The sequence below is a fragment of the Oryctolagus cuniculus genome, chromosome 12 (assembly GCF_964237555.1).
Source record: "Oryctolagus cuniculus chromosome 12, mOryCun1.1, whole genome shotgun sequence".
Lineage (NCBI taxonomy): Eukaryota > Metazoa > Chordata > Mammalia > Lagomorpha > Leporidae > Oryctolagus > Oryctolagus cuniculus.
The window spans coordinates 115004921-115027918 of NC_091443.1; the positions used below are offsets into that span (position 1 = coordinate 115004921).

General features: G+C 42.1%; 1 long non-coding RNA gene and 1 pseudogene across 1 annotated transcript in view; both read right to left on the reverse strand.

Annotated features, from left to right (window-relative positions):
- Positions 1 to 2945, reverse strand: part of LOC127489436 (elongation factor 1-alpha 1-like) — a 60617-nt pseudogene extending 57672 nt beyond the window's left edge.
- Positions 1 to 22998, reverse strand: part of LOC127489323 (uncharacterized) — a 403737-nt gene that overhangs the window by 105627 nt on the left and 275112 nt on the right. The gene's annotated exons all lie outside the window — the stretch shown is intronic.

Consider the following 22998-nt stretch of genomic DNA (forward strand, 5'->3'; position numbering starts at 1 on the left):
AAAGGATGAGTTGGTAAAGACAATGTGGCACTTATACACAAAGGAATACTTTTCAGCTATAAGAATAAGAACCTATGGACCCAAGGCTGTAGGGTGGTGGGGTAAAGCCACTGCTCGCAATGCTGGCATTCCATATGACCCCCTGTTAAGTTATTACCTGAACCACACTATGGAGGTCACTAAAGGAGGAAAGGTCAAAGTACTTCAATTAGAATGTGGGAAGATGTTAGAATGTTGCTCCTCTGTCAAAATTACAGCTCATTGCCTCTTTAGTCCTTTGTCAAACACTTTGACATTCACACTTTACTTTTTTAATGCTTTGGTCACAATTAGCCTGAACAATAAAGCATAATATAAAGCTAATCTCCTTTGGTGCCAAGGAAAGTCAGAGACAATAAAAAACTAACTTTCAAACTTTCCTGTTTTTTCTCACTCTATATCTTCCCTTCCTTTCACCCACACCACACCCTTCCACCTTCTTGCAACATCAGCATTTACTCTCCTCCCTGAAGATCAATCAAAGATCTTCTTGATGTCTTCAAATCAATTAGAGATACACTAGGCTGATGCTATGGTACAGTGGGTTAATGCTTTGCCTGAAATGCCAGCATCCCAGTTCTAGTCCAGCTGCTCTGCTCCCAATCCAGCTCTCTGCTGTGGCCTGGGAAGGCAGCAGAAGATGGCCCAAGCACTTGGGAACCTGCACCTAGATGGGAGACCCACAAGAAGCTCCTGGCTTCAGATTTGCCCAGCTCAAGCTATTGTGACCATTTGGGGAGTGAACCAGTGGATGGAAGACCTTTCTCTCTGTCTCCCTGTCTCTGTCTGTAACTCAGTCTCTCAAATAAATAAAATCTTCAACAACAACAACAAAAAAAAACTACAGATACAACAATACCTGTATGGGAAGAGTCACTAAGCATGCAGTGTAGAAAGTTATTAGTTTAGCTTTTTACCGGCTTCTGTTAAGAGTTGATGGATGGAAAACTGTCATTGTAAACTAGTAGTGAATAGGTGGTGCACCCAATGAGTTAAGCACTGTACATCAGTTGTGCTTGAAAGAAGTTGCTGATAAGGAAGTTTGAGAGACAGCATTTGTGGCTCTAATATAAAAATGAAGCACCCACTTCTGAATTAGGAATTTATTTAGAAGTGCAAATTTGAACTTGGGAAAGCTATCCAGGAGCAAATGCAGATGAGGTTGAGTTAGTGTGTGCTACAGGATATGGCATAATTGAAAACATGCTTCAGGATATGGGGTAGATCTTATGTTGATGTAGATGGCCCAAGTGAATGAGTCCTTTCACCCATGTAGGAGACCTGAAATTAGCTCCTGGCTCCTGGCTTCAAATCAGCTCAGCTCCGGCCATGGTGACCATTTGGAGAGTGAACCAGTAGATGGAAGACCTTTCTCTCTGCTTCCACATCTCTCTGTACTCTGTCTTTCAAATAAATAAATCTTAAAAACTGTCTCTTTATGGATCAGCTCTGTGGTGCAGCAGGTTACAAGGCTGGTTGCAATGCAGCCATCCCATATGGGTCACAGTTTGAGTCCTTGCTGATGGCCTGGGAAAACAGTAGAAGATGGCCCAAGTGCTTGGCCCCCTGCACCCAAGTGGGAAACTCAGAAGAAGCTCCTATCCCCGGTCTTCAAATTGGCTCAGCTCTGGTCATTGTGGCCATTTGGAGAGTGAACCAGCAGGTCAATCTCTCTCTCTCTTTCTCTCTCTATGTCTGTTTCTATCTCTCCTTGTAAATTTGTCTTTCAAATAAGTAAAATATTAAGAAAATCCTTCAAATAAATATTTTAAATATTTTAAAAACCATAGCAGTTGTGTTTAAGTCTCTGGTTGATACATAGTGGGGATACAAAATTAATGTTCTAGTTGAATGAGTTGCACCTTACTCTAATGTATTTTCTTATCAACCAGGGTGACACTTGATTGAATCTGACATACATCCAAGGTCCTTTCCTCAGACTGACCATCTCCATGTCTTTCCCAAGACTCCCTGCTCACAGGCTGAATGTAGATGTTTCCCACTGCGGGGGGATTACAGTACTATCTTGTTGCAGTCTCCACATATAACAAATTCCTTTCAGTACTTAAGCATCTTCTTGAAGAAGTACACCCCCTTGAAAGGCACAGTAGGGAGGGGGCATTAAAATGAAAAGCTACAGCTACAGTTACAATCATGGACAGAGATCAGCCTGAAATTATTTTTCCCTAGCAGACTCTTGAGTCTTGGGAAAAGAAAGATTTTGGGGCCTCTACTGTGGAACAGCGGGGTTAACACCCTGGCCTGAAGTGCCAGCATCCCATATGGGCACTGTTTCGAGGTCGAGCTACTCTGCTTTCAATCCAGCTCTCTGCTATGGCCTGGGAAGGCAGTAGTAGATGGCCCAAGTTCTTGGGCCCCTGCACCTGCATGGGAGACCTGAAAGAAGTTCCTAGCTTCTGGCTTCAGATCTGCACAGGTGCAGCCATTGTGGCCAGTTGGGGAGTGAACCACAGGATGGAAGACCTCTCTCTCTCTTCTCTGCCCCACTTCTCTTTGTGTAACTTTGACTTCCAAATAAATAAATACATAAATCTTAATGAAAAAGAAATATTTTGTCTTGAGATATAAAATTATAATGTATTTCCCTGCAAACAATGGAGAACTGGCTCACAACCTGATACTTTCTTGAGCTAAAGGCTTTCTGCTCTCTCCCCCCCTCTCCTTTCAAATATAAATAAATAAGTAAAGCTAGCACCAATGATATCTATTCATTTTTTTGTTCTGGAGGCTGAAAGTCTGAGGTCAGAGTGTCAGCAAGGCCACGTTTTCTCTAATGATGGGGAAGAATACCTCCTTGCATCTTCCTTGCTTTTGGTAGCTGCCCGCAGTCCTTGGCATTCATTGGCTAGAAGCTGTATGTCCCAAATCTCTACCTCTGTTGTCATGATGTTTTCCTTTCTGTGTGTCTTCAGGTGACCTTCTTATGAAAATACCACACCTTGAATTTAGGGCCCATCTTGATCTGGGATGATCTTAGTTTAGCTAGTTAGACCTGCAAAGATTCTATTTCCAAATAAAATCACATTCTGAGATTTGAAGTTGACATGAATTTGAGTGAAATAATATTCAACCCAATACAGTTTAATATGCTTCTTTTTCACTTCCTTTAAGGAAACTTTTAAAACTACTTTTGCTGTTTACAAAGAAAATAGAGTATCTCATTAAATTTTGAGCTTCCAGTTATTGGATATAGTTAAACAAAAGCTCAAAACCTTTTAAGAGTAGACTTGAGTAGATACACATGAATTGCTGAACTTGACATTAACTGAGAATTAGAAATTAGGTCATAGGTCCCTCTTCAGCTTTCCATTAGCCTACTAAATCATGTTTCACCACCTAGATATTCACCTGTGACCTTATAAAATATAATGAATCCCCTGGGTATTGGCAGTATATTTGGCCTGGGTCAGAGGACTATGCAACTTATTGCTGAAAACAGTTGCTCCACCAGCCCAGTGATTTCTTTCTCTTGTCTGGAAATGTAGGGGCTACATAAGGGGTCTGGGTAACGTTAAACCACGTAAGGACTCTTTGCCAAATGGGAAGTGGCTTGGGAGTTTCCCTCACCCAAGGACAACAGGCTACTATAGTTCTCTGGTATCACATTCCCATACAAGATCTTCTGAGCATTGTCCAGGTCCTGTTGCTCCTCCTGGCTGAAGCCCAGTCAAAAACCTGTAACAGCACATGTCTCCAAAATACATCAGCTCTGAGTCAAAAAAAAGAGAGCCACTTTCATTTCTGCGTCTACTATGCTTCCCACATGAGAAGCTAGTTTTTGTGTGCTATATGTCAACAGAAAAGTGAGAATAAAAACACATTCCCTGTATATTAACTTTGTAATTACAAAATTTACTATACTATAGTTACTCATATTATAAGGGCCTGAAAGCCCAGCAAGAACAAGATGAGTAAAATTCTGATTCTGTAAGGAAATCACAATGTAATCTGTAGGCATGTATATACATATCTAATTGAAAAGTGTTAGCTCAAGTGAGACAGATGTTCAAAGTAGATCAGGGTAACAAGGTTTTTAAAAATAAATTTGGGAGCCGGCGCCGCGGTTCACTAGGCTAACCTTGACCTTGTGGCGCCGGCACACCGGGTTCTAGTCCCGGTCGGGGTGCAGGATTCTGTCCCGGTTGCCCCTCTTCCAGGCCAGCTCTCTGCTGTGGCCAGGGAGTGCAGTGGAGGATGGCCCAAGTGCTTGGGCCCTGCACCCCAGGGAGGCCAGGAGAAGCACCTGGCTCCTGTGTATGGAACAGCGCGGTGCGCCGGCCGCAGCACGGTGGCCGTGGCGGCCATTGGAGGGTGAACCAACGCAAAAGGAAGACCTTTCTCTCTGTCTCTCTCTCACACTGTCCACTCTGCCTGTCAAAAAATAAATAAGTAAATAAATAAATAAATAAATAAATAAATAAATAAAAAATAGATTTGGGGAGGATGACATTGTGGCATTTTAAGTAAGGTCACTACCTATGATGCCAGCATATAATATGGACACCTATAACCTAATCCCAATTTAATTCCTCCTGAATATTCTCTTTTTAATGGTAGATTTAAAGGATTTTTTTTTTTATCATTCCTTTGGATAATGCTGACTGTGAAAAATTTACCTAAATAATACCTGGGGTTTTGGTGGCAGGACCTCAGATTTGCCTTTTCATCTTCAATGTCAAAATAGATCACTTACTCTTTTGGGTCGTTTTATTTATTTATTTTGACAGGCAGAGTGGATAGTGAAGAGAGAGACAAAGAGAAAGTTCTTCCTTTGCCATTGGTTCACCCATGGGGTGCAGGGCCCAAGCACCTGGGCCATCCTCCACTCCACTCCCAGGCCACAGCAGAGAGCTGGCCTGGAAGAGGGGCAACCGGGACAGAATCCGGAGCCCCAACCAGGACTAGAACCCGGTGTGCCGGTGCCGCAAGGCGGAGGATTAGCCTATTGAGCCACGGCACTGGCCTCTTTTGGGTCTTAACCTAATTGATATCTATCTTTCCTTTTCAAAACAGGAAGAGAAAAATTAGATAGGAAGATGAGCAGTCGGAACAAAAACAGGCACCCATATCAGAGGTAGGCACCACATCAGCAGCCCCCAGATTTGCATTTAAGACAAACTCTGAAAGGAGAATGGAGAGAAAGAAAGGAAGAATTGGATAAGAAATCAGAAAGAAATATCATCACTAACCATTAAACATAGAGTATTAAGAATAGAGAACACAAGAGATAGGAAGCACAAACACAATTCAGCACCAATGGGTTGTGTGGAGGGTTAAAATGAGTTCAAGTCCATGATGTGTGCATGAAAGACTGCATGGACATGGCACAAGAAATTGAAATTGGGGAAAACAATCAACAAGAATATGATGGAAAGAAGTGAGACTGAACTTGGACACATTGTGTTTGAATTTTCTGTTGTTAATTGTGTTGGGATCAGCAACTGGCAACTAGAAATACAATGTAGAGCTCAGTAGAGACCAAAGCAGCAGAATTTCAGTGAATAGAGTGAATGAAATATCCTAAAGAAAAAGATCAAAGAATGCAGAAAAGGAGAGAGAAGGGGATCTGAAGAAACCTTGTACCTACTGGAATAGGAAGGGAAGAACATAATAAGAAAAGGACAGGAGAGAAGGAATATTGATGTTTATACCAGGGATAATAAAAATCTCAATGTTAAAAAAAATCTCTGCCTCTTGGGTCCAGTAGTGTGGTGCATCAGGTGAATGCTCAGACCTGAAGCACCAGCATCATATATGGGTGCCAGTTCTAGACCCAGCTGCTCCACTTCTGATCCAGCTCTCTGCTATGGCCTGGAAAAGTAGTAGAAGATGGCCCAAGTCCTTGGGCCCCTGCACCTGCATGGGAGATCTGGAAGAAGCTCCTGGCTCTTCCTTAGGATGGGCCCAGCTCGGGCAGTTGTGCCCAATTGGGGAGTGAACCAATGGATGGAAGACCTCTTTCTCTCTGCCTCTCCTCTCTCTGTGTTACTCTTTCAAATAAATAAATAAATCTTAAAAAAAAATCTGCCTCTCCAGTGTAACACTGACTTTCAAATAAATAATAAATAAATCTTTTTTAAAAAAGGAAATTATGGCATATGTACTCCACATAATATTAACAGAGATTAAAAAATAAAATCCTGTTATTTGCAACAAAATGCATGAAACTGGAAAACATCACACTTAACCATATGTTCTCCCTGATCTGTGATAACTAATAGAGCACCTAAAGGTAATTATAGAATTGAAATTGACAATTTGAGAAGAAATAACTTTGAACAGCCTTTCTCAACTATTGAACAGTTTTTTCATATTATTTGTTGAACTCTTTAATTAATATAATCATGTGTATAAAGTTAATTGCAAATAGATCTTAGTAAAAAATAAGAATGGGAATAGGAGAGGGAGGAAGAAGAGGTGTGAGAATGTGGTGGGAGGGTGAGCATGGTGGGAAGAATCACTATGTTCTTAACATCATAATTATGAAATGCATGAAGTTTGTATTCCTTAAATATAAAGTTGCTGAGAAAAAAGATATAAGCTTAAGGAGCATTCCAGAAAAATTTTAATTTTGATTATTTCGGTAAAGGATATTAGGCAGTAATATTTAAAATGAAAGAATGAATTATGTGTTTTTAATATCATTTATTTTTAATGATTAACTAACTTCTTTTGAAAGACATAGTTTTGAGAGACTGAAGACAGAAATAGATCTGCCATCAGCTGCCCCGCTCCCTAAATGGGTGTAACAGCTAGAGCTGAACCAGACTGAAATCAGGAGCCAGAAGCTTCATCTGGTCTCACACATAGGTGAAACCCAGGGCAGGTGCCCAAGCACTTGGACTAACTTCTTTTTTTTTTTTTTTTTTTTTTGACAGGCAGAGTGGACAGTGAGAGAGAGAGACAGAGAGAAAGGTCTTCCTTTTGCCGTTGGTTCACCCTCCAATGGCCGCCACCGGTGCGCTGCAGCTGGCGCACTGCGCTGATCTGATGGCAGGAGCCAGGTGCTTCTCCTGGTCTCCCATGGGGTGCAGGGCCCAAGCACTTGGGCCATCCTCCACTGCACTCCCTGGCCACAGCAGAGAGCTGGCCTGGAAGAGGGGCAACCGGGACAGAATCCGGAGCCCCAACCGGGACTAGAACCCGGTGTGCCGGTGCCACAAGGTGGAGGATTAACCTAGTGATCCATGGCGCCGGTGGACTATCTTCTGCTGCTTGCACAGGTATGCTAAGCAGGGAGCTGGATTGGAAATGGAGCAACCAGGAAACAAACCAAAATCCTTAAGGGATGCTGGCATCCTAGGCAGCTGTTTAACCCACTATACCACAATGTCACAATGTCAGCCCCAGGTTTTCATTTTAGATTTGAGCAGCTTGAGGTGCCATTTGGATGGCTATAAGGAAACACTCAACAGGGAGTAAATATAGTGGTCTACATGCTGTGCAAGAAGCCCAAGCTGGAGATACAGATGTGTCAGATGATATAGGGTCAACCTGTCAAGGTGAATTGCAGAATGCAATCAATAGGACACCAGTAAAAAGAGAAGAAACTTTCAGTGATGTCATGATACAAACAGGTTAACTTCCAGGAGAAGGCGTGTAGCAGTTTCTACCATGGCAAGGGAAAAGAGTCATTTAGCCTAATGCCCTGGTCCCACAGCAGCATTTCCAGCTGTGCTTTCAGGGCTGGCTCCTAATTTTAGATTTTGCAAATCTAGACACTAGAAGTCAGTGTTGACAACTCTAGAATGTAGGCTTCTCAACTCAAGTGAGAGGCCAGGACTACATTCCTGGTTCTCACCTATGACCCTGTCTCAGCCCTGCCTGCTGTGGGTGTTTGGAGTGTAAATCAGTTGACTGAAAGTCACGGTCTCTCTCTCAGTGCCAGTGTTGTGGCATAGTATGCTATATGTCCACTTATGGTGCCACCATCACATACGGGCACCAGTTTGTGTTCTGCATGTTTTTCTTCTTCTTCTCCTTCTTAGTAGAGTTACAGAGAGGGAGAAACAGAGAAGTCTTCCACCCACTGGTTCACTCTCAAAATGGTCACAAAGAACTGGAGCTGGGGCACCAGCTGTAGCGGCCATTTCAGGGGTGAAGCAACGGAAGGAAAACTTTTCTCTCTGTCTCTCACTGTCTAACTCTCCCTGTCAAAAAAATAAAATAAAATAAAATAAAATAAAATAAAATAAACTACAATGTGAAAGAAGCTGAGGAATAAATAACTTACTGGCAATAAATTCATTTTTGTTTGTCTCAGGTACATGTAGATGTCTCCAGGATCTTATCTGAAAGAGAAGAGAAATTATTCAGAGAGAGTGGTGAGACAAATAGTCTAGATTCTTCCTAAAGTCTACTGTGCTAGCAATATCATGAAGGAAATGCATATAGACAAATGGGCATATAAGCTGGGCAACAAAAATAAACTACCCTCCCTATGGGGGAATATAGGCTTTACACATGGGAAGAGCAGAAAAGACCCTGAAAGAGCACACACAACTCTACCAATCAGTCAGGTTAATATTTTTGTTGGGCTAATTAAAATATTAATTTGTTACCAATTCTGTAAAAAACATCAATGCCAGGGCCATCACTGTGGAGTAGTGGGTAAAGCTTCCTGCTGCAGTGTGGGCATCTCATATGGGCACCAATTCCAGTACACCTGCTCCATTTCTGATCTAGCTCTCTTCTATGGACTGGGAAAGCAGTGGATGAAAACCCAAGTCCTGGGGCCAACACCGTGGCACACTGGGTTAATCCTCTGCCTGCGGGACCAGCATCCCGCATGGGCACTGGTTCTAGTCCTGGTTGCTTCTCTTCCAGTACAGCTCTCTGCTATGGCCTGGGAGGGCAGTGGATGGCCCAGGTACTTGGGTCCCTGCACCCATGTGGGAGACCAGAAAGGGTCACCTGGCTCCTGTCTTCGGATTGGCAGAGTTCCAGCTATGGTGGCCATTTGCGGGGTGAATCAATGGAAGGAAGACCTTTCTCTTTGTCTCTCTCTCACACAGTCTATAACTCTACCTGTCAAATAAAAAAAATAAAATAAAAAATAAAAAAAAAAAAAGAAGAGAAGACCCAAGTCCTTGGGTCCCTTGCACCAACATGGGAGACTTGGAAAACTCTCCAGGCTCCTGGCTTCAGATTGGCCCAGCCTCAGCCAATGAGGCCATTTGGGGAGTGATCAGCAGATGGAAGACCATCTCTCATTCTGTCTCTGTCTCTCTGTAACAGCCTCTCAAATACATAAATAAATCATAAAAAAATCAATGTCACTGCCTAAATAATTTATAGTATTCGTCACGATTGTCCAATTAATTAGCAGTACACCAAAAAGAAACCTGCTTTCATTAGTATCTATATTACACAGAAAATTACTCAGGCCATACTAACTGTTTCCCTTACAACATCTCTTGCTTTTATGTATCTAAAATTTCATTAAAGTATGCAGCTTAAAAATTAGTTTTTGGCCACAATCTTATATATAGGAAAAATTGACATAATATATCTATTACAGCTTTCTTTAACTCTTCTATGACAAGCCTCTCTGTATACAAACCTTGATATAATTCTTCTCCACAGGGACCCCTGACATTTTCCAGTTCACTTTTGTTCTAGCCCATGAGACAACAGTATATATGATACCAACATAATTTGAAAAGTATTTTACCTTTGGGAGTTTCCTTTCTTGTACAGTAATCATATGGAAAATCCTGAGACTTTCCTGTTGGACACATAGGGCCTAGGTCACAGGCTGCACAAACCAGACATTGGAAGAGTAGGCATCATGATACACTAGGTTAAGCTACTTCTCTGGACATACCACATATATATCAGAGTGCTTGGTGTGTGTCCTGGCTATTCCACACCTCCAAACCAACTTACTGTAAGTATTTTTTTAAAGTTATTTTTTGAAAGTTTTAGTTATTGATTTGAAATGCATAGTTACAGAGACGCAGAGACAGAGAGAGGTCTTCCATCTGCTGGTTCACTCCCCAGGTGGCTGCAATGGCTAGAGCTACACTGATCCAAAACCAGGAGCCAGGAGCTTCTTCCAGGTCTCCCACACAGGTGCAAGGGCCAAAGGACTTGGACCATCTTCTACTTTCTCAGGCCATAACAGAGAGCTGGATTGCAATTGGGCAGCCAGAACTCAAAATGATGCCCATATGGATTGCTGGCACTGCAGGTGGTGACTTTACCCACACCACAGCACTGGCCCCAAGTGTTCTTTTGAGTCAACAGATCATGGCTCAAAAACTTGGATTTCTGCCATCTGCATGGAAACCAACATGGAGTCCCTACCTCCTGGCTTTCATAGATAGAACCCTGGCTGTTGTGGGCTTTTTGCAGAGTGATCAGGCAGCCTTGGTTGGCAAGGTTCAGATTTTTAAATATTTCACTTTTCTAGATTTTTGAGTCAGTATTCTGAGTCCTATTGCTTCTTTATTACCAAGAATTCCAAGACCTAACTCAGCATGGGTGCTATGTATAGCATAATGTGAGAGTTAAGATGAGATGAGAGAACTCCCAACATTGTATCTAGGTAGCATACCTTAGAAATAGTGGCAGTCTGTAAAAGTTGCAAATCTACCTACCAGAGTGGTGGGACAGTTAAGGGATTTTAATAATTTCCCAAAATTTATTAAAAGGAAAAATGGTAACATGGTAAGGGCTGGCTTCCCATGATTCCTAACCATCTTCATCTTTCTGCACTACACACCCTCAGCCATCACCCTATCCATCCATGATCCATGCCCACCCTGCAATGGCTTGCCTGGGCCGCAGCTCGGTGCCCAGCCATGCCTGTGGGAGGGAGCTCCAATAGGAGAATAGCAGCTGTAGGCACCTGATCGCAGCTGGGGGAGGGGACATGGATAGCAGAGCACCACCACTCCAGTGGGCCCTGTGGGTGCTTGCCTGGGCCAAGGGTAGAGACTAAGCCCCGACCTCCCTGTCCCCAGTTTTGGGCCAACCAGAGTACACCTGTGAAATGCATGTCAGTCGAGAAGAATTGTGGTTACCAGCGAGTGAGGGGGAGAAATGGTGGATTAAGGACAAAGGGGATACATTGGTCATGGGGTACAAAGTTTCCAGTGGACAAGAGAAATGAGTCTACAGCTATACTGCAAAGCATGGAACTACAATGCTGTATTTCAAGTTAAGAGAGGCTTTTGAAAGTACTCACCATATAGTGTAGGAAGTGATGAATTATTCTGATTAGACAATTCCAGAATTAACACTCATCGGATGATCACATTGTACCCCACAGATATCTACAGCTATTTCTCAGTTGAATAGTTTAAAAAGGCAAAGATTACCAGGCTACACTAAAAAAGCTAGGAACAATACAATGTGTATTAATATAAAGAGAAATGTTTAATGATTTCACAGTAAGACAAAAATGAATCTTAAAGATTTGTTAAATTGAAAGGCAGAGTTAGAGAGAAGAGACATAGATCTTCCATCTACTGGTTCACTCTCCAGATGGCTGCAACACAGAGCTGTGCCAATTCAAAGCCAGGAGGCAGGGGCTTATTCTGGGTGTCACATGTGGGTGCAGGTGTCCAAGTACTTGGGTCATCTTCTGTTGCATTTCCAGGTACATTAGCCAGGAGCTGGATGGGAAATGGTGCAGCTGGGACTTGAACCTGGGCCTGTATGGGATGCCAGTGCTGTAAGCTGCAGTTTATCTTTGTTTAACACAGCAGTGGCCCAAAAAAAAAAAAAAAAAAAAAAAAAAAAGGGATACAAAGAGTTCAAAAGCTGAATGATGAAAACAATACATATAGAAGGGGCTGGGGCCATGGCTTAGAGGGTAAAGCCATCCACCTGCAGTGTTGGAATTCCACAAGGGCACCACTTCAAGTCCCACCTCCAGTGCCGGCATCCCATATGGGCACCGGTTTGAATCCCGATCGCTCCACTTCCAATCTAGCTCTGTTGTGCCCTGGAAAAGCAATAGAAGATGGCCCAAGTCTTTGGGCCCCTGCACCTCTGTGGGGGACCTGGAAGAAGCTCCTGGCTCTGGATCGGCAGAGCTCTAGCTGTTGCAGTCAACTGGGGAGTGAACCATTGGATAGAAGACCTCTCTCTCTCTCTCTCTGCCTCTCTTTCTCTCTGTGTGTAACTGACTTTTAAATAGAAAAATAAATTCTTAAAAAAACAAATGTGTAACTGTTCATATAGATAGGCTCAAAGGGATCACATAAATAAGATCAAGTGTATACTAATAACAATAGAATTAAAAAGGAGAGAATGATCCAACATGGGAAGCAGGCCACACAGCAGACTTATAGAATGACAAATGCCCTAAACAGCACATTGACATCAGAATCAGCCTTAAGTCCTTTGGATCTAGCTAAAAATCCCATGAGAGCATTTTAGGCATGGAAAGCCAAGAACTGTAGCAAAAAAAAAAAAAAAAAAAAAAAATCTACATAAATGATCTCTGTGAGTGAGACCCCAGTGGAAAGAAGAGGACATCAAAGGAGGTACCTTTTTCAGAAGGCTAGAGAGAACTTTCCACTTTTTTTTTATGGCCCTGTCTACATACTAACAGAGTTTGTGGACTCAAAAGGCTTCCATAGCCTTGGCAGCTCATGACAAGAGCCTCAGGTGATCATTGACACCATAAATAAGTGTCAATTGTTAAATCAACAATAGGAGTCACTGTGTACTTACTCCCTATGTAGGACCTCTGTCCTTAAAGAGTTGTGCTATGAGAATTAACAGTAAAACTCATCTTCAAAAGTACTTTAGACATTGTGTGTCTCTGCAAACTGTTGAAATCTTTACTTAGTATAGAGTTGGCCTTCTGTATATAAATATAATTAAAAATGAATCTTTATGAAGAATGGGATAGCAGAGGGAGTAGAAGGTGGGACAGGAGTGAGGATGGGAGGGTGGGAAGGGGGGAAGAACTGCTATATTCCTAAAGCTGTACCTATGAAATGTGTATTCATTAAATGAAAGCTTTCTAAAAGAAAAAGAGCCAAGAATGAGCCAAGTATCTGGAGCCCTGCTATCCATGGTACAAACCTGGCTTGAGTTCTAAGTGCTAGGCCTTAGGCTAGTGGCGTCCAGGTATTGTGGTAGCTGGAGAAAGCCAGTTGATAGGAGATCCCTGTGCTTCTCTCTCCCTTTTGCTCCGTTTCTTAGTTCCTCAAATAAAAAAAAATAAAATATTTACAACTCTGGAAACCAAAACCAGAAGGATATTAGAGAATTCTTCAAACTTGTAATAAATAAGAATCATATTCCCACATGGACAGTGAGTTATTGAAGAAACCACATGGGAAATTCAGAAATAAGATGATTAGAATCAAAGTACACCACAAATTAATGGAAAAATGCAAAGCAAGGCTTGGGAGGAAATAGCTGTAAAGATCTATATTTCATAATAAGATATGAAATCAATTATCTACAATTCTACCTGAAGAAACTAAAAAAAAAAACAAAAAGGCAGAGAAAACTGGAGCCAAAAAAGGCAGAAGAAACAAAGAGTGGAGTAGGGTGGAGAAAGGAATGTGTGGTGCTCCCCACTTTGTGTAGGAAAGACACAGTGCTGTGATTCTGGCACATAGCAAAGGATGCATGCTTCTCCCACCAAGAGCCTACAGCCTCTGCACCGTGATATGAAGCTACCCAGATGTAAATAATCAAGCCCTCTTATTATCCTAGGCTTCCAAGGTAAACTTTTAAACATTTTTTATTAACATTTTTAACATTTATTTATTTATTTTAAAGGCAGAGTTACAGAAAGAGAAAACAAAGAGACCTTCCATCTGTTGGTTCACTTCCCCAGTGGCCACCACTACAGGGATGGGCCAGGCTGAAGCCACAGACAGAAGCTTCATCCTTGTCTCCTACAGGGCTACAGAGACCCAAGGACTTGGGCCATCCTCTCCTGCTTTCCCAGGTGCATTAGCTAGGAGATGGATCAGAACTGGGCCACGAGGAATCAGACCAGTGCCCATTTCAGTTGCTGCTGTCACTGGCAGCAGCTTAACCTGCTATGCCACAATGTCATAAAGATAAGCATTTCTAACTCAGGCCACAATAAAGGAGGAGAAAATAGCTTACAGGAGATGACTAGAAATTTGAAAGGAGTCAATCAAATGGAAATTTTAAAAAGCTGCAGTTCAGAAGATGATTGAAAATGTTATTAGAGGTTGCCCTCATTGTGGCATAAAATGTTAAATAAACCTCCCCCTTCAGTGCTGGCATCACATATGGCCACTGATTCAAATCAAGTCCTGGCTGCTCCACTTCTGATCCAACTCTCTGGGGTGGTCTGGAAAAGCAGTAGAAGATGGCTGAAGCCCTTGGGCCTCTGCACCCATGTGGGAGACCCTGAAGAAGCTGCTGGCTACTGGCTTCGGATTGGCCCAGCTCAGGCCATTATGGCCATTTGGGGAGTGAACCAGTGGATGGAAAACCTCTCTACCCATGCCTCTCTGTAATACTGCTTTTCAAATAAATAAATAAATCATTTTAAAGAATAGAACAATGTTTTAACTAAGACATAAAAAACCCACAAATTTCACCAGTTCATTGACTCTCCTATGATTACTTTTTCTCTTTTGATCTCCATTAGCAGTTTCACAATTCTGTTTTATTTTTCAGAATTCTAGAAATTCATGGTTACCCCATTGATCTTCCATAAGAACCCCATATTTATAATTAATTTTAATGGTCTTATAAATATAAATCTTCCTGGAGAAGAACTAGAACAGTGAATGACAAAGACAAAATCATCACAATTGAAATTTTTAAAGTAATTTAGCAAAGGAGATGCCCACAGGATTTGAAAAAGCACAGCAGTATCTTACAAACCAGTTCATCATTTCAGTCATTGATAGCACTGGAGCAATTTCAAAATTCTTCTAAAGTAACCAAGGAACCCTCCTCCCCTTTTTTAATAACAGCAGCTTGTAATATTTCACCATTGGACTTCTCAATGTTACATAACCCCTGGAAAACTTACATCAATAACATTTCTATATCAATGTAACAACCTAAAATTTATGATATTGCAACTAGATAATACTTTTCATGTAAAGTGAGCCTAATTAGCCATCATCTCTGCAAGTTGAAAACTACATCTTTTGTTGATTTCCAGGGATCCACAAAGAAATCAAGGTCAAAGCAGTTAATTTAAAACTTTGATTTTGAAAAAAAATGTCAAAGATATCAAAAATTTTAAAATACTTGGTTAACATAGGATCTCTGATCATTATGAGACAATAATCATTCACTTATATAGAGTCAAATTATGTTTAAATATATTTTACATATTAAGTATATTTAATATTTGATTACTAGAAATATACACTTAAAACATATTAAAAATCAACTCTTAACATTCAGTTTTCTAAACCCAAAGATAGAAAATACATGAGATTATCTTGACAAAACACAAAATTTCTTTCCCTCATGTAATTAGTTACCAAAAGATAAAGAAAATCCTTTTGTACTGTGCTTCTTCTAGTGGGAAGTTCCCCCAGATAACTTAGAAGTTAAACCTAATGGAAGGGTACCCAAACTTAGACACTGAAATAGTATGTGTGGAGGCTGTAAGCATTCAACCTTATAAAAGAATGAGAACACTTAGAAACAAGTACACCTGAGGCCGGTGCTTTGGCACTGCAGGTAAAGCCACTGCCTGCAGTACTGGCATCCCATAGGGGGTCAGTTTAAGTCCTGACTGCTCTACTTCTGATCCAGCTCTCTGCTATGGCCTGGAAAAGCAGTAGATGGCCCAAGTAGTTGGCCTCTCTGCACTAGTATTGGAAACCCAAAGGAAGATGTTCCTGGCTCCTGGCTTCAGATTGGCATAACTCCAGCCATTGCAGCCTTTTGGGGAGTGAACCAGTAGATGGAAGACCTCTCTCTAACTCTCTCTCTGCCTCTCTGTAACTCTGCCTTTCAAATAAATACATAAATCTTTAACAAAAAAAGACAATAACATATCTTAGAAACAAAAGCATAAAAATCCATAGAACAGTTTAAATACATCTAGAAAAGTCAAGTATAGTGGCCAGTGTTGTGGCATGTTGTGTAAAGCCTGTGTCCCCTGTGACACAGGCATCCCATCCTACATGGGCACTTGTCCAGTCCTGATTATTCCATTTCAGATCCAGATCCCTGCTAATGTGCCAAGGGAAATAATGAAAAATGGCCAAGTCCTTGGGCCCCTGCCACCCATGTGTGAAACCCAGAAGAAGCTCCTGGCTCCTGGCCATTGTGGCTCAGGTCCAGCCATTGTGGTCATCTGGGGAATGAACCAGTAGACCAAAGATCTCTGTCTCTTCTCTCTCTTTGTGAACTCTGGCTTACAAATGAAAAAATCTTTAAAAAAAAATTAGGTACTCTTAGTATCCTAGTCTTCTAAGATAAACATTTCTCTTTAAGACTAATTAATTTCAAAGGTAGAGTTACAGAGAGAGAACAGAGAGAAAGATCTTCCATCTGCTAGTTCATTAGCCAAATGGCCACTACAACCAGAACTGGGCCAGGCAGAAGCCACTTCCAGGAGACTCATCCAGGTCTCCCACATGGGTGCAGGGTCCCAAGGACTTGGGCCATCCTCTCCTGTTTTCCCAGGTGCATTAGCTAGGAGATGAATCAGAAGTGGGCCACGAGGAATCAAACCAGTGCCCATATGGGTTGCTGCCATCACAGGCAGCATCTTAACCTGCTGTACCACAATGTCAGCTGTAAAGACAAGCATTTCTCATGACAGGCCATAACTAAACAATAAAGGAGGAGAAAATAGCTTATAAGAGATGGCTAGTTGTTGGAAAGGAGTCAATCAAATGGAAATTTTTAAAAATTGCAGTTGAGGAGAGGGTTGAAATGTTATTAGAGGGGCCAGGCACTATAGCATAGTAGGATAATCCTAGAAAAGCTGTTGGTGGCTCACTTGGTTAACCCTCCACTTTGAGTGCTGGCAACCCATATGGGTGCTGGGTATAGTCCCAGTTGCTCCTCTTCCAGTCCAGCTCTCTTCTGTGGCCCAGGAAGGCAGTGGAGGATGGCCCAAGTGTGTGGACCCCTGCACCCACATGGGAGACCTGGGATACAGGGAGGAAACACCTGGCTCCTGGCTTCGGATCCACACAGCACTGGCTGTAGCAGCCATTTGGGGGTGAAGCAATGGAAGGAAGACCTTTCTGTCTGTCACTGTCTAACTCTGTCAAATAAATAAGAAAAATAAAAAACAAGAAGTTGCAGTTGATTAGATGGTTGAAAATGTTATTTAGAGGGCATTGTAGGCTAATCCTAAGCAGTGCAAGGTGTGCTTGAGCATGGGGGATCTGCAAGAAGCTCCTGCCTCCTGTTCGGGATTGGCTCAGCTCCAGCCATTGTGGGTATTTGAAGAGTGAACTAGTAGATGGAAGACATTTCACTCTCTCTCCCTCTCTCTACCTCTCTCAAAATTTTTAAAAGTTATTAGACTGGGGCAGGCACTGTGGCATAGAAGGTCAAGCCTCCACCTCAGTGCCAGCATCTTATATGGGTACCAGCTCAGTTGAATCCCAGCTGCTCCACTTCCAATCCAGCTCTTTACTAATGCACCTGGGCAAAGCAGAGAAATGTGGTACTTGAGCCCCTGAACCTGTATGGGAGACCCAGAAGAAGCTCCTGGCTCCTGCCTACTGGCTCCTGCCTGACCCAACCCCCAGTCATTTGGGTAGTGTCATTGGATGGAAGATCTCTTTCTTTCCCTCTTTCTCTCTTTGTATCTCTTCCTTTCAAATACATAAATGTGTTGTAGAAAGTTATTAGACTTTAAAATCAAATATGAAAAACCTCTTGCAAAAATCATTAATATTTATATTTTTGTAAAAAAATTTACTAACTTAATGTAGGGTATAAATCCTAGTTTTATTTATTTGAAAGAATTCCAAAAAAATAAAGACAATGAGAAAGTGATCATCTGGATCACTTCCCAACTGACTGCAACAGCCAGAGCTGGGACAGATTGAAGAAGCCAGAAGCCAGGGAAGTCCATGTGGTTCTCCCACATGTGTGGCAGGGGTCCCAGCACTTGAGCCATCTTCTGCTATCCCAGGCACATTCGCAGGGTGCTGGATTAGAAGTGCAGCAGTCTGGACTCAAAGAAGCACTCTTATGGGATGCAGGTATGATAGACTGCACTTCACCTATGATGCTGGCTGTACCTTGAACATTTTTAATGTCAGGGCTGGAATAGTGATGTTGTGGGTAAGGCCACCACCTGTGATGCTGGCATCCTTATGGTCACATGTCACAGCTGCTCTACTTCAGATCAAGCTCCCTGCTAATGGCCAGGGAAGAGCAGAGGAAAATGCACAAGTGTTTAGATCCCTGCCACAGATGTAGGAGACCTGAATGGTGCTCCAGGATCCTGCCTTCAGTCTGACCCAGTGCGTGCTTGCTTGCTGCAGACATCTGGGATTGAACCAGTAGATGGAAGATGTCTGTCTCTTTCTACCTCTCTAACTCAGCCTTTCAAATACATAAATAAAACTTTAAAGAATTCTAAATTTTGGTATGTTGATTTAGAATTATTTTTATTGGGGCCAGCACTGTGGCATAGTAGGTTAAACCTCCACCTGCAGTGCTGGCATTTCGTAAGAGCACTGGTTCAAAATGCCCTAGAAAAGCAGTGGAGGATGGCACAAATCCTTTGGCCTCTGCACCCATGTGGGAGACTTGGATGAGGGTCCTGGCTCTTGGCTTCAGATTAGCTAAATCCAGCCATTGCAGCCCTCTGGGGAGTGAATCTGTGGATGGAGGACCTACCTCTCTCTCTCTCTCTCTCTCTCTCTCTCTCTCTGTTATTCTGCTTTGCAAATACTTAAATAAATAAATCTTAAAAAAATATTTCTTATCCTTGATAACTTGATTTTTTTTACTTTGAACTTTTATTTGGCAAAGCAGCACTGCATAAACTGTGCAGTAACAAAGACAGTTTACACAGAATGTTAAATTCATATACATTATTAGCAAATTAAACAAACCAAAAAACCCTAAGCTACAAATCCCCTATCACTTTTAGAAAGAAAGAATGAACTCTGTCAGTTATGTCCAATCTGAACAGCAGTGTCTACAGGACATCACCTGCCATCTTAAGTTTCAGTACTTACAGATGCCTACTTGGAAGGTAACAGAGCAGTTGACTGTATCTACAACATGCTATTCTGTGACACCACCTCAAAAGCTTTAAAAAGAAAGCTCATCTCTACTTTCTTAGTAGCATCTAACAGATATCCTAATACCAAGAATCTTAACTTGTGAATGGTGGTGTTATCTGATACACAGAAGAAATTTGATATATTAACATCAGAACAAAATTAAGTGTCCATGAAAAGGAAAGCCACTCCTCAAAATCAGTCATAAACTAAAATTTTCCATTTTGAAGAAGCCCTATTTTCCTATTTTAAAGTAAACTGTGGGCATGTGAAAGAAGTAACACACACATTCCTATTCTGCAGCCTTCCTCTGCCAGTCAGGCTCTCTGCCTCTTTGAGGAATAAGAAACCCCTACCAAACCACACATTTTCATGCTGAAAATAACAGTGTGATGAAGTCCAAGTGAGCTGTGATGCTGTTGGTTTCCAAACAGCATCAAAAAGCTTTAAGGCCTGAGATGAACAATCCACTGAAATATCATGGGCTGGTCAAGCTGATGGTCTTAGAGTTCATTCCCTGCACATGTGGAAGAAAAGAGCAGAAAATAAAATCACTCCCACCTAGACCATTGTTTTTATCTGTTAAAGGCACATATACCACCCCTACCAAAGGCTTCATTTTGACGCTGCCATCTTGCAGGTAACTTATTGTTTAGTGATATCTTAGCAAGTAATTTTGAACAGCTGTGTATTAACAACTTATGAAAACATTTACCAAAAGACCCAATCCCTTCTATATATTTTAAGCCAAGAGTACATGTATTTAGAAAAATCTATCTTTTACACTTAGCAATTCATTTTTTATTTTTTATGAGCATTTATCATTTATTGGAGAAAAAAAAAGTCATCCTACTGCAGAGTAGTTCTTGGTCTCTCTAGCTGCTACACTGCTTTATCTCTCTGTAGCCACTGTAAGTCAGAGATGCTCTTATCCCTGGCAGGAAAACCTGAGGTTCATTACCTCATGTCAAAATGGATAGGGTCCCCAAATCAGTAATCCATCCCATGATCACCTTGAGGAGATGATCTGGGTTGTGCATGGCACAAGCATCATGAGCCATCAGGGGTGGGATTCCCTTTGTACCCAGTCATCCTCCTCACCTTGCACAGCTTGTAGTTCAGTTTGTATACCACCTCCTGCTCATGTCTGCCACCACATGCCTTCTGCTGTGATGTAGTGATCAGCAAAATGGCCCCTTGGTGTCAAGGATGAGGCAGAAATGCTCACCTGTCTTCTTGATGCTAGCCAACGTTTGCTCCATCTCACATGTATCCACGAATGCAGCAAGGTATGCAACATCAGTTTTTGAACCTGGTTGCTGATTCTGATCAAGCACTGCATACATTTCTTTACCTCCTCTCCAGTCACTGCATACTTGAGTCCATTTCTCAGGCAGATGATGAGAGGGAGACACCCTTAGGTTGCAAGGACATGATGATGCACAAGGTGCCACAGCAAAGTGCAGAGAAAGCAAAGATCACCAATTCATTTTGAGCATTTATACTTAGATTGCCTGAAAAACTAAAATATTAGATAAGTATGGTTTTTTAGGTTATGATCTTGCCAAAGAACAACTTTAAAATTGAACTTCATAGAAAGCAAAGAACATTGCATCACTTTCATATATTGTTTGTGTTTAGCTGAAAAATTATATTTTGATTTTAACACAAATAAGCACAACAAACTTTTAAACATACTACAGGTACATGTATATAAGGCATAGCATATGTTATGAGACAGAAAAATATAGAAATCGCTGCAACAGTTTTTAAATCTTTTAACTCCATTACCTGACAAATAATCAGGCCCTTATGGCTCACCACGTGGGATGCCAATTCAACAGAAATGAATGTTGGCAAGAGGAAAAAGCTTATTTCTAGAAGCTGGCATCTTGGGGAAAGATATTTATCTTTTTTTTTAAAGATTTTATTCATTTGGGGCCCGGCGCTGGCACCCCATATGGGCACCGGGTTCTAGTCCCAGTTGCTCCTCTTCCAGTCCAACTCTCTGCTGTGGCCCAGGAGGGCAGTGGAGGATGGCCTAAGTGCTTGGGCCCTGCACCAGCATGGGAGACCAGGAGGAGGCACCTGGCTCCTGGCTTCAGATCAGCACAGTGCCAGCTGCAGCAGCCATTTGAGGGGTGAACCAATGGAAGAAAGACCTTTCTCTCTGTCTCTGTCTATAACTCTACTTGTCAAATAAATAACTAAGTAATATTTTATTCATTCATTTGAGAAACAGAGCCATGGAGAGAGGGAGAGCCAGAGAAAGGTCTTCTACCTGCTGGCCCACCCCCAAAATAGCCAAAATGGCCAGAGCTGGGCTGATTCAAAGCCAGGAGCCAGGAACCTCCCCAGCTGGGTGTTGGGCCCAAGCACCTGGAGCATCCTGCACTGCAGAAAGCTGAATCAGGAGAGAAGCCAACATGCACATGAAATGGTGCCCACAAGGGAAGACAGCACTACAGGTGAAGGCCTAGCTCTCTATGCCACAGCATGGCTCCAAGAGAAAGCTCTTGATGTAAAATGTTCTCTTTCTCCCAAAGAGTTTTTAAAGGACAAGGGTAGCTTCAGGGGGAAGTTAGAAATAAAATGATGAGTCACTTTAACTGCTGATATGTAGATGTTCAAGCTTTTTTCTGATGGAGACCTCTTAACCAGGGGAGTCAGCATCAGTTGGTTGGAGGATCCTTGTCAGTGGGGTCAAAAGTCCACCATTATGAGGCCAGCACCATGGCACTGTAGGTTAATCCTCTGCCTGTGGTGCTGGCATACCATATGGGTGCTGGTTCTAGGCCTGGCTGCTCCTCTTCCAATCCAACCCTCTGCTGTGGCCTGGGAGAGCAGTAGAGGATGGCTCAAGTCCTTAGGCCCCTGCACCTGCACGGGAGACCAGACTCCAGATCAGCACAGCTCTGGTAGTTGAATTACTCTGGTAGCTCCAGAGTAATTCAGGTAATTCAGAATATCAGTAAATGGTTTTTGCTATACAAAATGTGAAAAGGAAAAGGGAAGGAAGATGGTTTTATTATGGTTACAACTCCTTTTTAAAACTCCCAAAGAAAAATAAATAAAAGTTCTAATCAATTAAATATAATTACTTCTTGCTTTTAGTAACCTCAGTTAACCCTATTGTTCCACAGCTGAAGCCTGAAAAACTTACTTGAGCATTTAACTTGGAAAGCAACTCTAGTCCCAGTGATGGTACTGGACACTAACATACACAAAGATAATTATATCTTCATATCAGGTTCAGTTGGCACTCTGCTCAAAAAACACCTTTTATTGCATTAATTCTTGTTCCTCACAGTCAATTTCATCAGAGGCATCTGTGGAAATTTACAACAGGTTGTTAAGAGATCAGGGAGCCAGGAAAGTGAGGGTTTAGTTCAGGTAGGAGAGAGGGGAAAGTCTGGAAACTAGGGTAGTGTCCACACCACTCAGAGAGCAGGCCAAAGCCACATGCAGCAAGCACCTTGAGCTGCAATTCACCGCTTATCACCTGCAGCAATGCAGAGGCAGAGAGCGTTATTTAAGAGAGAGAGGTAAATATGGGTTCATACCAAGCACCAGGAACCAGCTGCATGGAGGAGCATCTAGGCCTGGAAGCCTAGGGCGCGGTGCTACAGAAAGCCTCCTACTGGCAAGAGGTCAGGGGAAAGAGAAGGGCCAGACACATGTCCTAGGAGTTTAATCCACTTCCAAAGGGGAGTGGTTAATTAACCTGATTGGCTGGTTAGCACCCAGGTGTGGC